Source organism: Cupressus sempervirens, chromosome 4, assembly GCF_028749045.1.
Source record: "Cupressus sempervirens isolate cs-2001-9-10 chromosome 4, ASM2874904v1, whole genome shotgun sequence".
Lineage (NCBI taxonomy): Eukaryota > Viridiplantae > Streptophyta > Pinopsida > Cupressales > Cupressaceae > Cupressus > Cupressus sempervirens.
The window spans coordinates 889,418,776-889,430,791 of NC_143121.1; the positions used below are offsets into that span (position 1 = coordinate 889,418,776).

At 32.6% G+C, this 12,016-nt stretch overlaps 1 pseudogene; it reads right to left on the minus strand.

The window, feature by feature from the left end:
* Nucleotides 1-5,166: 5,166 nt before the first annotated feature.
* Nucleotides 5,167-9,397, minus strand: LOC149564253 (amino acid transporter AVT1H-like; annotated as a pseudogene).
* Between the last annotated feature and the right edge of the window lie 2,619 nt (nucleotides 9,398-12,016).

Consider the following 12,016-nt stretch of genomic DNA (forward strand, 5'->3'; position numbering starts at 1 on the left):
CCTTCTCTTCAAGGATTTCTTCAATTCCTCTCTTGCCTCATTCAATTGATGTATTATGAGATGTATTTCAATCTCTTGGTTTTCAATAGTCTTTCCCAACTTGTAGACATCCATATCAACATCTTTTTTCAAAGTTGCAAAGCTTCCCTTTTAGAGAACAGATCTTTGATTCCAATTTTTGGGATGACAAGGGGAAAGAGTAAACTTCTAAGGGGAGGGGGGCTATGAATCAAGAGTTCAAACTTGAACCCAAAAAAATTTCACCATACATTCATCACATGCATTAAATAAGTAAGCTAAAATAACATGTAAAGCATCACATACACATGTAAGCATTCACACACATAACACCAAATATGATTATCCAAAAACCCTCCAAGTAAGAAGCTAAAATTGGGGTGGGGATGATAGCCACAAATCTTCACTACTATACTAATAAAGTTTATTCAATGAAGGTTACAATGATTTGACCATGAAACATGATCTACCCTATGAAAGACCTACCTTGTTAAAGGCTTACAAAGACTATTAGGTCTCACCTTGTTAGAGGATTTCAACACCTTGCTAGAAGTGTGCCTTGTTAGAGGACTTCAACTTACAGCTAAGTAATCACCCTGTTAAAGGATTTCATATAGCCTATTAGGACTACTTTGTTAAGATTTTTAACTTAAATCACCTGTTAAAATGTCTCAACATAGATCCTATGATTGGCACTTGCTTGCCTGATAACAGATCACCTCTACACAATAACTTCTTGATCCTTACTCATCATAAGGATTAGTGATGTATCATTTTCTCCATCCTCTATTCTTCTCTAACTGATTCTACAATTCACTCTTTCTTTTAAGTCACCTTTGATGCTTTGCATACAAACTAACTCGTTCACACCTTCAATTTCTTACACACACATTCTCCTCTCTCATCAAGAGTTTAGGGCTTCCATCCTGCTTAAGAAGACTTAGGTGACTTAGGATTAGGTATGAATCTATAGCTGAGATTCTTCTATTTTTTTACTTAATCCTTCCCATTTTCAAATTGGTTGCATGTAATTGCATAGGGAATCTAAATATAGATTCGTTCTTATCTCCAAAATAACCAAATATAATCGTAAGTTAGCTCAAAAATAGTTTTCATAGTTATTTTTACCATTATAGACAACTATGCCAAAATAGTGTCACTCAAGATATGAAGTCTCTAATGCTCGGCATGCATTGTTATTTATAATGATACTTAGCACCTGCATTACTCAACATCCACTATTTACTCAGCTCCTAAATCACTCAACATGGTCTATATTCTCAGCACTTGACTGACTTGGCACATGAGTGACTTGACACTCATTGCAACTTGACATGGTCTAACATTTACACATTGTGCTTGGCATGTATTACTAGTTTGGCATGAACTAAGTAAATGGCTTAACTGTGTTGACATTCACTTGTCAAAACCAATCTAAGATCAACAGTAGTGAATTGTGCAAGGGGCTTCAATTGTGAAAGGTCATCTTCTTATTGGGACACCCTCTTTTCATTGTCTACATGGTCATCATCCATGTCTTTGCTTCCTATGGTCATGGCCATGGAAATATGCCTCAACTCCAAGATGTCATGGATCAATAGTTGGATATTATGGACCCTAAACCTTTTTGTTTTCATGTTCTATGTTTTGTTAGTTGATTATCAGTAGTGTAAGCTATATATTTTTGGTCTTATTTGGTAACCCCATTGTATGCTATGGTGGTTTATCATTTTTGTTCATCGTCCCAGCAAGCTATGAATTTTTCATAAATTTTAAAACTACGTGCTTTGCTAATATTTATAATTTCTTACTATTATCAACATGATGTACAAACTCTTTTAAATTATTATAAATTTATATAGGCCTTGTCACCTTTTGTTCGGAAAAAATAAAAGTTACAATAAAATATATAAATATTTCGTGATGTTTATTGTGATATTCAATGTAGTTTTTTTGAGTAAAAATGATTAATCTATATTTCATGAGCAATGGATCACATGAATCCATCTCTCATGATAATGAATGGACCACTTACCACTCATTGAATCTATTCTCTCCACCAAACTCCAAGTATATGTGTACTTGTCTATTGTAGCCCATACAATTATATTATTTTTCTCTACCAACTTCAAAGAATAAATGATTCCAAAGTATAAGTATGTCTTATAATATTATTCATGTCTGCAATTACTTACTAAATGTATTAAATGGAGCATATCCCTTTAATGTGGAACTAGTGGAGCCATCCATGAATTTTGGATGGAATATAATAAATTTTTTCTTTCTATCAATTATTGTTTAAGAAGGAACATCTAACTTTATGGAACAAAGAAATGTCATTCTATTTGAGCCATCAAAATATAGGAATTACTTAGACAAGTGATTCATCATTCTTAACATAATAATATGAAAAAATATCAAATGGGTTGCAAGTTTCAATATGCAAAGTAGAGAAGTAGGGGTCTCTACCACTATAACCACATTTCATGAAATAATAGAAATAACTAGAACTAAACCAAACAAACAAGTTAAGAACATATTCAACTAAACAAACACACATAAATTATGAGTAGATAACATTGGTCTAGGTAAATCCATTAGAGTAGAAACAACATCCTCCTTAGAAAAAGAAATAACCAAAGTAGCAACCAAAGCTGAAATAATATGAAGACCCAAATTAGAATAAAAAATTAGGCAAGGGGTCTTGATTCCACCTAAGTCAAAGGAAAAGTCTACCTCCATAGGGAAAATCATTATATGGAAACAAGAGCCATGTCTCAATAGGAACAAGCTCTTCCTCAATAAGAGATCTATGGGAAAGAACCTACCAATAAAATATAACAACCCTCTATAGAAAAAAATTGAAAAATACAAGGTAGAAAAATGATAAATAGGAATCCCAAAAAATAGACCTCCAACAAAAAATAGGCCAACACCAAGAATGTCTTTTGAAAATTGTTAGCACTATCCTAACCATAAGAGATAGAGGAGTAACTCTAGTCCCACACACTAAGAAACCACCCAACCAAGATCCATAACTACCAATAGCTAGGTGAAAATGCAAAATTCTCAATACCACAAGAACAAAGGTCCCCACAAATGCAAAGTATGTAGAAAAATAGCTAGTCAAACATGTAGAACCCCTATAACTATAAGAGGAAAACATGACATGAAAATGGGACCCAAGAACAAGGAAACTCCTATCTCCCATAGATGTGCAAACCAATAAAAAAAAGTGTAGAAACCTCTATGAATAATAGAACTTATGGAGAGAGATGATGCCTCTACAAAGCAACCATCCAAGACATCCAAAGGGAAGAAATTTTGTTTGTAGGCATACATAATTTCCTATCTTTACACTCCCATCATTGGCATATGAATTTGTACTTCATTAGAATGATTTTTATCCTCTCTTCTTCTCTCTTGTGGGAGAAGACTATTTGTACTATAATAATAAGAAAATAGTGTTGGAGGGGGTTACATCAACTTTTCCTTGTTTACTTCCTCCACTAGTATTATTATTTCATTTTATCTCTTTTGGAGAGGGGTTTTCCCACAAGTCTTCTCTACTTTTATTTGGTTGTGAGAGATTACATTGTTTTTTTAATGGACACCTTATAAGGCTGTGTTTCTAATATCCATTCACGAAGTCATTTTCATGGTTTTGGTTTCTCCTCATGTTAATCTTAAAGGGGGTAACTAATTAGGAAACTATCTAATTAGATATGTAATAATTATTTCTACTAAGGAAAAATTTACAATAATTAATGAGATGATATCAAAGTTCAATATTTATGATTTTGTTAAAAATAAAATACCAACGTAAAGTATTTTTATTTAAATCAATGTTTGACCGTTCATACAATGTATAATTCAATTTCTTTCACAAAATAATATATTTATAAATTACTTCCCAATTTTTAATCATTTTAGGAATCATGAGATCATTTTGTTGCCCTATCTCATTCTACACTCTATGGAAGATAATATCCTTAAGGTTAGGAAGAAGATGAAACTAGTGGAGAGACAAAAAATTGTTGAATAGAGATTCAAAGATGTTAATAGGTTTGCAGTTAGAGTTATGCACTTTGTGGCTTTGACTGTTCACCTGTTGCACTCTAAAAGAGAAGGCCTTATGGGTAGGCACCATTGGTTCTCTCTACAGGTTCCTAGCTCATGATTGGTTGTAGCTATGTTGGACAAGCTAGAGGGAAATGAGAAGAATAAGGAGAGCTAGCTCTCTTGTTTTCTTCAAATTTTTATTATGTTTTTTAATTCAGCACTCAGCTCATGTGGGCTGTCTACGGTACTTTTATGGACTTTCCCTTTATATTAGCTATGTAAATATTATGTTAATGACTGCTCATAGTTTAAAGATTTTGGTTGGATATTGGGATACTCTGATGTGGAGATTTTGTTTCCTAGGTCAACCCCCATTTTTAAAAAACAAATTTATAAATATTTATAAATACATGATGCCAAAACATTTCTTTAGTCTATGACTCCTAGCATAAAAGAGACTCAAAGCTACCAAATGATATCACTATATTATTTTCAAAATAATTGAAATTATAAACTAACTACAATAACCATTTTTTATTATTAATTCTGATTCAATAAAAACTTATTTTATTTTAATAATATGATTATTTAAATACCCCAAAACTAAAATTTTGTAGAATACTCCAGAGAATTGGAACCAGTATTAAATGATGATTATTCTCCCCACCCCCAAAAAAAAAAAAAAAAAAAAAAAACAACTCATATTAGAATGGTTCCCTTTTATAATTATTAAACAACTCATATTAGAATGGTTCCCTTTTATATAAATAATTAGTTATAATTTCATGATTCCCTTAGATATCTGAAACAATTAAAAAATGTTAAAGCAGGAAATTTTTTCCTTGCTTAGGGCTATTAACAGGTAATCTGGGATACACCAATATAGTCTCTTTGAAGTTATTAAAAATAGAATTATGGCATATTAGTGATATGCTGTAAAACTATAGCTGTCATCATCTTCAGGGCGGATGATAGTCTTCTATTAAAAGAAAACTCAAACGGTACACCGATACAAAACAACTGGAACATATTTTATTCCAACATTTAAGAGGAGAAATAACCCAAAGAAAGATCATGACATAACGTCTAGTCCAAAATTTTCTTATATAAACGAGTGCCTATAGACTTTTATAATCTCCCAATTCAATTATTCTTATCGATGCCATTGCCGTACACTCTCAACCAGTGACTGGTATGGTTATTGAAGATCTGTACATTATGATTAGCAGAAGGGAGCCTATTGTTCCCCTTATTGCCATTCGTAATTTGGACCCCAAATTAGTGTGGAAGGACACTTTCCAACTGCATTGCCACACTTGGTCATTGGTGTTATTACTGTCGCCCATAATACTATTTTGGTCACAATCAGGTGCCTCGGTATATTCAGAGTTATCTGGGACTTTATATCTGATCCAAACATGGTTGCTCCCATGGAGGCCAACCCTGTGTAGATCACTGTTATTAATGGAAAACTCACTCCAACCACCTGGGATGTAAAAACATACATATACAAGTTAGATGATTTATATAAAAAATTAATAATAAAGATTTAAGTATTTGTTATTTGGACTTAAATAATATATTCTAAATTTTGATTTGTTTAAGTGGTTCATCTAAAATGAATCTTATGTCTAAATTTATTTCAGATAAAACATGTAAACAAGTCAAAGTTTAGAGTGTGTTGTGAAGTTCAAGAGTATCAATCAAATAAAATGAATCAAAACTTTTTTGAATGCAATCACACCAATCATATTAACAAGTCAAAATATAGATAGTTTATTATGACATTATTAGACTTAAGAATATAGCAATATAAGTTTTGATGTGTAATTGGGTGGAAGTGACTTGACTTAAACAGCACAGTTGAAGTTTTTATTAGTTTACATATCTTGTCTAAAATGTGTAAACAAGTGAAAACTTAAATTGTATTGTTTAGATTCAGCCCTGTCAACCAGATTACATGTCCAAATTTCAAGTGTGCTGTTGAAGTGCTATTTTATGGAATCAAATAATGAATCAAAACTTAGAGCATGAAGTGTGTTGTTTAGACTCAATCACATCAACCATCTTAAGATGCCAAACTGGTCAAGTCTGTAACCTGGCCGTCTATGTGACTGGACTTAAACAAAGTATTTGAAGTCTTGACTTGTTCACATATATCATCTGAAACATGTAAACAAGTCAAAACTTGAAGTGTGATGTTTAAGTTCAGTCACATCAACTTAAATTGTGTTGTTTAAGTCCAGCTTCATCAATCAGAATAAGGAGTCCAAACTTAGAACATGTTGGTTCAATCTGACCTTATCAACCATATTAGGAAAAAAAGCTGGTAAAACTGCTATCATATTTAGGATTTGAAAATTCCGCCTTACAAGAACCACAACTATCAGTTAGTTATTTGAACCTAAATACCACAATCCAAATATAAATTTATTCAAGTATCAGTTATTTATTTGAACTCAAACACCACAATCCAAATATAAATTTATTCAAGTATCAGTTAGTTATTTGAACTCAAACACCACAATCCAAATATAAATTTATTCAAATACCAGTTAGTTATTTGAACTCAAACACCACAATCCAAATATAAATTATATCATTATGAGAAAGCGAATATCTAATTTCAGATAAAACATACAAACAAGTCAAAAAAATAACTTATGCTGCCTTAAGTCAATTCACATCTATCAGATCACATACCAAACTTAAACTATGCAGTTTAAGTCCAACCCCATAGAAGTTACAAATGAAACTCAAAATGAAGAGGGTCTATCTGACGTTACTCATGGAACTCATCTGATGATGCGCAGTGGGGAGGAGAAAAGAGAACTCGTACCTTGGAAAACTGCGAGGGGTTTTTCATCGCTCTGTATATGTTGGGGAAAACAACGTGACCCACATAGCTGAAGATATAGAGCCCAGAGATCCCGGGGATATTGGTCAATTGCAGGGAAGGAATGGAACGTTTTGTCCCCACGCCTCCAAAGACGGCGGCCCAGCCGACGGTGAGGAAGAGGAGGAGGGAAGTGATTATTCCTCCGGAGGAGAGAAAAGAAATGGAGCTCAAGTCCCTGAGCCACAGGCTGCGCAGCGCAATGAGAACGGCAACAATTGTCAGAAAACGTGAAGGCGGGAGATGCAGCCAGGAGAGCCTCAGGTGTGTTGATGTGGTGGAGAAGATGGTGCCGAGGTTGTCTCCCAAAGAGATTGTGTAGCTCACCAGCCCCAAGAATATCTCCACATACATAAAAGTGCACACGATGATTCTTGCCTTGCTTCCCAGGGCCCTCTCTCCAAGCTCTTGGTAGTTTCTCACCTCAGGGCTTTGCTTCAGGCATCTCCCCATTATGTTCGCTGTGTAGGAGCATATTACACCTAACCCTACCAGTAGGAATGCGCTCGTCCATCCACCCCTTTCCAGAGCATATGGAGTAGATAGCTGACCAAGCCCTGCACTTTCACAAACAGATTTCAAACCCTATTTCTAATCAAGTAAGAGAAACAAAAACAATTAGATAGTTCATTGACTTCTTCAGTAAGGCCCATCTGAAATCCCTCTCACTTTCACAAGGGAATTCGAATCACCTAAACTATTAGTTAACCAAATCAGAGTTATATTATTGGCTATGGTAAAAGAAATGTGCGTCTCACTACTTTGATTTGATGGGGTTTTAATAGTATATTATAACCATTTAAAATTGCACTTTCACAAGAAAATTTAAAACCCATCTAAACTGAATACTATTTGTTGTGAAACAAAACTGTATTATTTGCTGTAAACAAAACTGTATGGTTTACTACTTTGATTACTTTGATCTATTAAGAGTACTAATTGTCAAAATTAATAATTGTCATTGTCTCTATAATTCTTTATCAATGTTTAGAATCATATTCTATAAGATAGGTACAAAGAAAATAATTAGATAGTCACCTTTTATATAAGACCCATTTACAATCAAACTACTTTAAACTTGATTTTAAATTTGTTCAAGTGCCTTATTTGAAGATGCACTTATTGTTTTAAGAGGTCCCATCTTAATTTGCACTTTGAAAAGAGAATTCAATTCACCTAAATTCAATAATATTTGTAGTGAAACAAAACTGTATGATTTACTACTTTGACCTATCTATGATAGAAAGTGTCAGAATTAATAATTTAATTGATATTGTTTGTTTCTGAATTAGACTATGGATAAAAAAAATTTATTAATATTTAGAGTCACATTCTATGATCTATGATTAGAATACAAGAAAGTTACAAAATAAAATGATTAGATAGTCACTTTTTCAATAAGATTCATCTACAATCAAAGTTAGTTTCACAATAGAATTTATTTAACTTAAGAAATTAGGTTTTAGATATAGTTCTCTATTTCTAATTGATTAGAAGGAATAGAATTTGTGGCAATGGTAAAACAATTGTATAAATCACTAATTTACTCAACTGAAAAAAACATAGCTACTAAATTTAGTGGGAATTCATTTTAGTGGGAAAATGAAGTGTAGATTGTTGACAAATAGCATAATTTCTCCCTAAGCTGGTGGGGCTAAATTCAGCCCCACCCCTTTCCCATGTGCTCAAAATGAGAGGGCTAAAAATTTAGGGCTCCTATTTTGTAGGAAAGATTCCAATTAACCCTTTAGCCCCCCTAAAAAAGTATCATGGAGCCACTCACTCCACAAAAATAGAGCCCAAGCCCCTCCCATAGAACCCCTTCCTGAAAATATAATTTTTCTTTGTAAAGTGGTGAGTCACTAATATATTAATATTAGGTATCTGGTTCAATTGGGAAAGAACTAGTAAAAGGCCCTAGATTCTTGCTAAAATACATCTTGGTAGGTAACTTCTCTAACACATAATGTCATCTTGATCAATTGAACTACAATCTATGAACTCTTTCTAAACTTGAAAAAACCAAGAACAAGAGCAATCTTGAGTGTCTCTAATTTTGCTTTGTTGTTATTCAAATCAAACCTATAGAAATAAGTGTCTGTAGCATTTACCTATCATGATACCAACTACATTGATTATTGAATAGAGGAAGGAGTTGTTGGCCTTTTCATGATGGCCATCATTAGATCCTGTTGTTGCCTCCTCTTCAATGATCTTCTTCTTAAAACCATTCCCATCGCATATGAAAAGCTCAAATGAATCACTCTCTAACTTTGTGATAATACTACTACTCATGTTATGCTTGGATAGAGAATGGGCAACATGATTAGTCTCCTCTAAGCTTTCATTTTCCACTTGATTAGAATGAGGGGCATGAAAATTAAGATCTATAGCTGTGGGGTTGGTCATCAGCTATGCCATCAAAGAATTATCAGTCAAATAAATCTTAAACGTGCATAGTAGACAAAGGGTTTAAATTAGACTATGTCTTAGCCATATTCTCCTTAGAGATGGTTTCTCTTGCAATATTTGTAGACATCAAGGTGGAGTTCAAGCACACTAAAGAGTGTTGAAGTTGCATCATTTGAGGATGTAAGCTTAGATGACGTGATTAAGCCACCCAAGCTTTATTTGTACACAATCACAATTGAAGAAATGAGCATTCTTCAATATGCTCTATAAAGGAAGAAGCAACAAGAAATCTTAAGGAGAGATCATAAGAAAAAGAACATTATGCATGAAATCAAAGGCATATTTTATGATGCTTTCAATCTCCTAGAAATGCATTAAGATAAGCCTATATAAAGCAGGGTAAAAGTACAAAGCCGTGTCACCTTTTAGGTTGACTTATCAGAATGACTGAATTTGAGTATTTCTATCTAAAAATTAATTTTGTTCAAACATATGATCTAGAAAAATTCATTCTAGCTAAGTTATATATAGTCTCATACTTTTCTAATTGGAAATGTCTATTAAATGCCTGTTCTATACTAGTTTGTATCCAATTACTAAAGAAATAAAATTATTTTAGAAAAGTTGTATTTCAATAACTCTTACTATTTTTTATGATATTCTTTTAATAACATATAAACACCATTTTATAGAGCTCAGAGTAAAGCATATTCTCATATAGAGTTTTTAGTGTTTTAATTAGATATAGTATATTGTAATTTAAAAATTCTACAAGCACTTATTTTAACACTCAAAAAGATGTTAGTTTTGAGAAAGAAAAAAATAGTAAATCATATCAAAAAAAACTTAAAATGATATGATGTTCTAGACGAGAGAATCATCTTCTAGAATGTATAATTTTTTTTCTAGTTAGAATATATTTGTTTTGAAAATTGTGATGGGAGATGAAAACTATCGATTTCAGGTAAGTTGAAATTTGGATAATTATAAAAGTGAAAAAAAAAAAGGTCTAAGGATAATTTTTATTTTTGATTGTTCTAGCTATATATCTTATCTATACCATAGTTTGAGATCAAAGGGAAATAAGCTTATTTCCATTTAGTTTTGTGGTAGGAACTAGACCCCTAATTTTCAACATTTTTTAGTAGCTAAAAATTTATTTTTAAAAAATAAGAAAATATATCAATTCTTATGTCAAATAATTATTAAAAATTATAATCCTAAAATTCATCCATTTCTAAACATTTCATTCATTTACTTTATTTTCAAATTCAAAATAATAATACTAATTTTATGTCATTGAAGGTGAATAGTTATACTTTTGTTAGCCTTTTCCTTTACAAAAGGGTGACACAGGTTTGTGCTTTTACCTAGCAACTTGTCCCCATTATGGAAAATATAAAGGATGAAGATGTAATGCCCCGCCAAGTGATCCAAAGAATTTCACTAAGTTTGACAAGAATTTTTTTTTTTTAAACATAAAGTATAAACCATTCACAACTTATACATAGTAACACAAGCAATAGCAACATCCAACTGAAAGTAAACATAACATACATACATAACATATTACATTCTTTAAGGATCCCTTAAAGTTTTATCACATCTAAATTAACTATTCATCTAACATCACATCCTTATGAAATAACAATGATACATCCAACATTCTTAAACAATATACAAGTGTCCATTTTTGTAATTACATTTCAGATTGCTCAATCATCCACTGTACATGTCACAAGGTATGAAAGGCTTAAAAAAATAAAGATCCATGTAAATAAAGTACATCATCATCCAATATTAATCCATGATGAAATAACGTAATGAAACCACATACCATACATGATACATCATCACAAAAGATATAAACATCCATCATAAAAGATAACCATATATCACAAACACAAATAACTAAGTCCACAGTTCCTCCCAACCGTAAATAGCATCATTAGACCATCGTGGATCCTAGCCATCCCTCCGTGCATAACATTCCAAAGCATCAAAGAGATCATTGGTATTATCATAGTAGGAATGTCACTCCTAAATCATATTACATCAAATACAGAAAGTAATCTAACATGAAAGTAGAGCATAAGATAACATCATCTAACATATGCAAATCATCTATGTAAGAAACATACCAGTAAATACATCCATCATAAGGTATATCATCTATCATAATGCTCCAAAAAAAGAATGAAGATAAATACCAACCAAGAATGCATCAGCCACGGTGTCTCGGATGGATCTCAAATGATAAGAGTGGAAAAACACTACCACCCAACCGCGTGGTACCTAAGTGGTCCACTCCCACCATGCTGAGGAAATAATCTCAAGTCCCAAACAGGCTATCAAATCACAAAGCATAAAAATACTCTCTAAATCCAAGAATCCTAAAAGAACTCAAAGGTTTCATCACACAAAACTGACATCTAATTCCCAGAGGCACACAATGACATGTAGGAACCTACTATGCAAGTGAGAAAGTGTCATCGCATATATCATGTACAAGTTACCCTGGCAGTTAGCTAAATTCCATGAGTCCATACTGATCTCATGCGGCCACTAGTATCCTCTCATACTGACGAGGCATACTATAGAATGCAAGGTCGCAACCATGCATTCTCT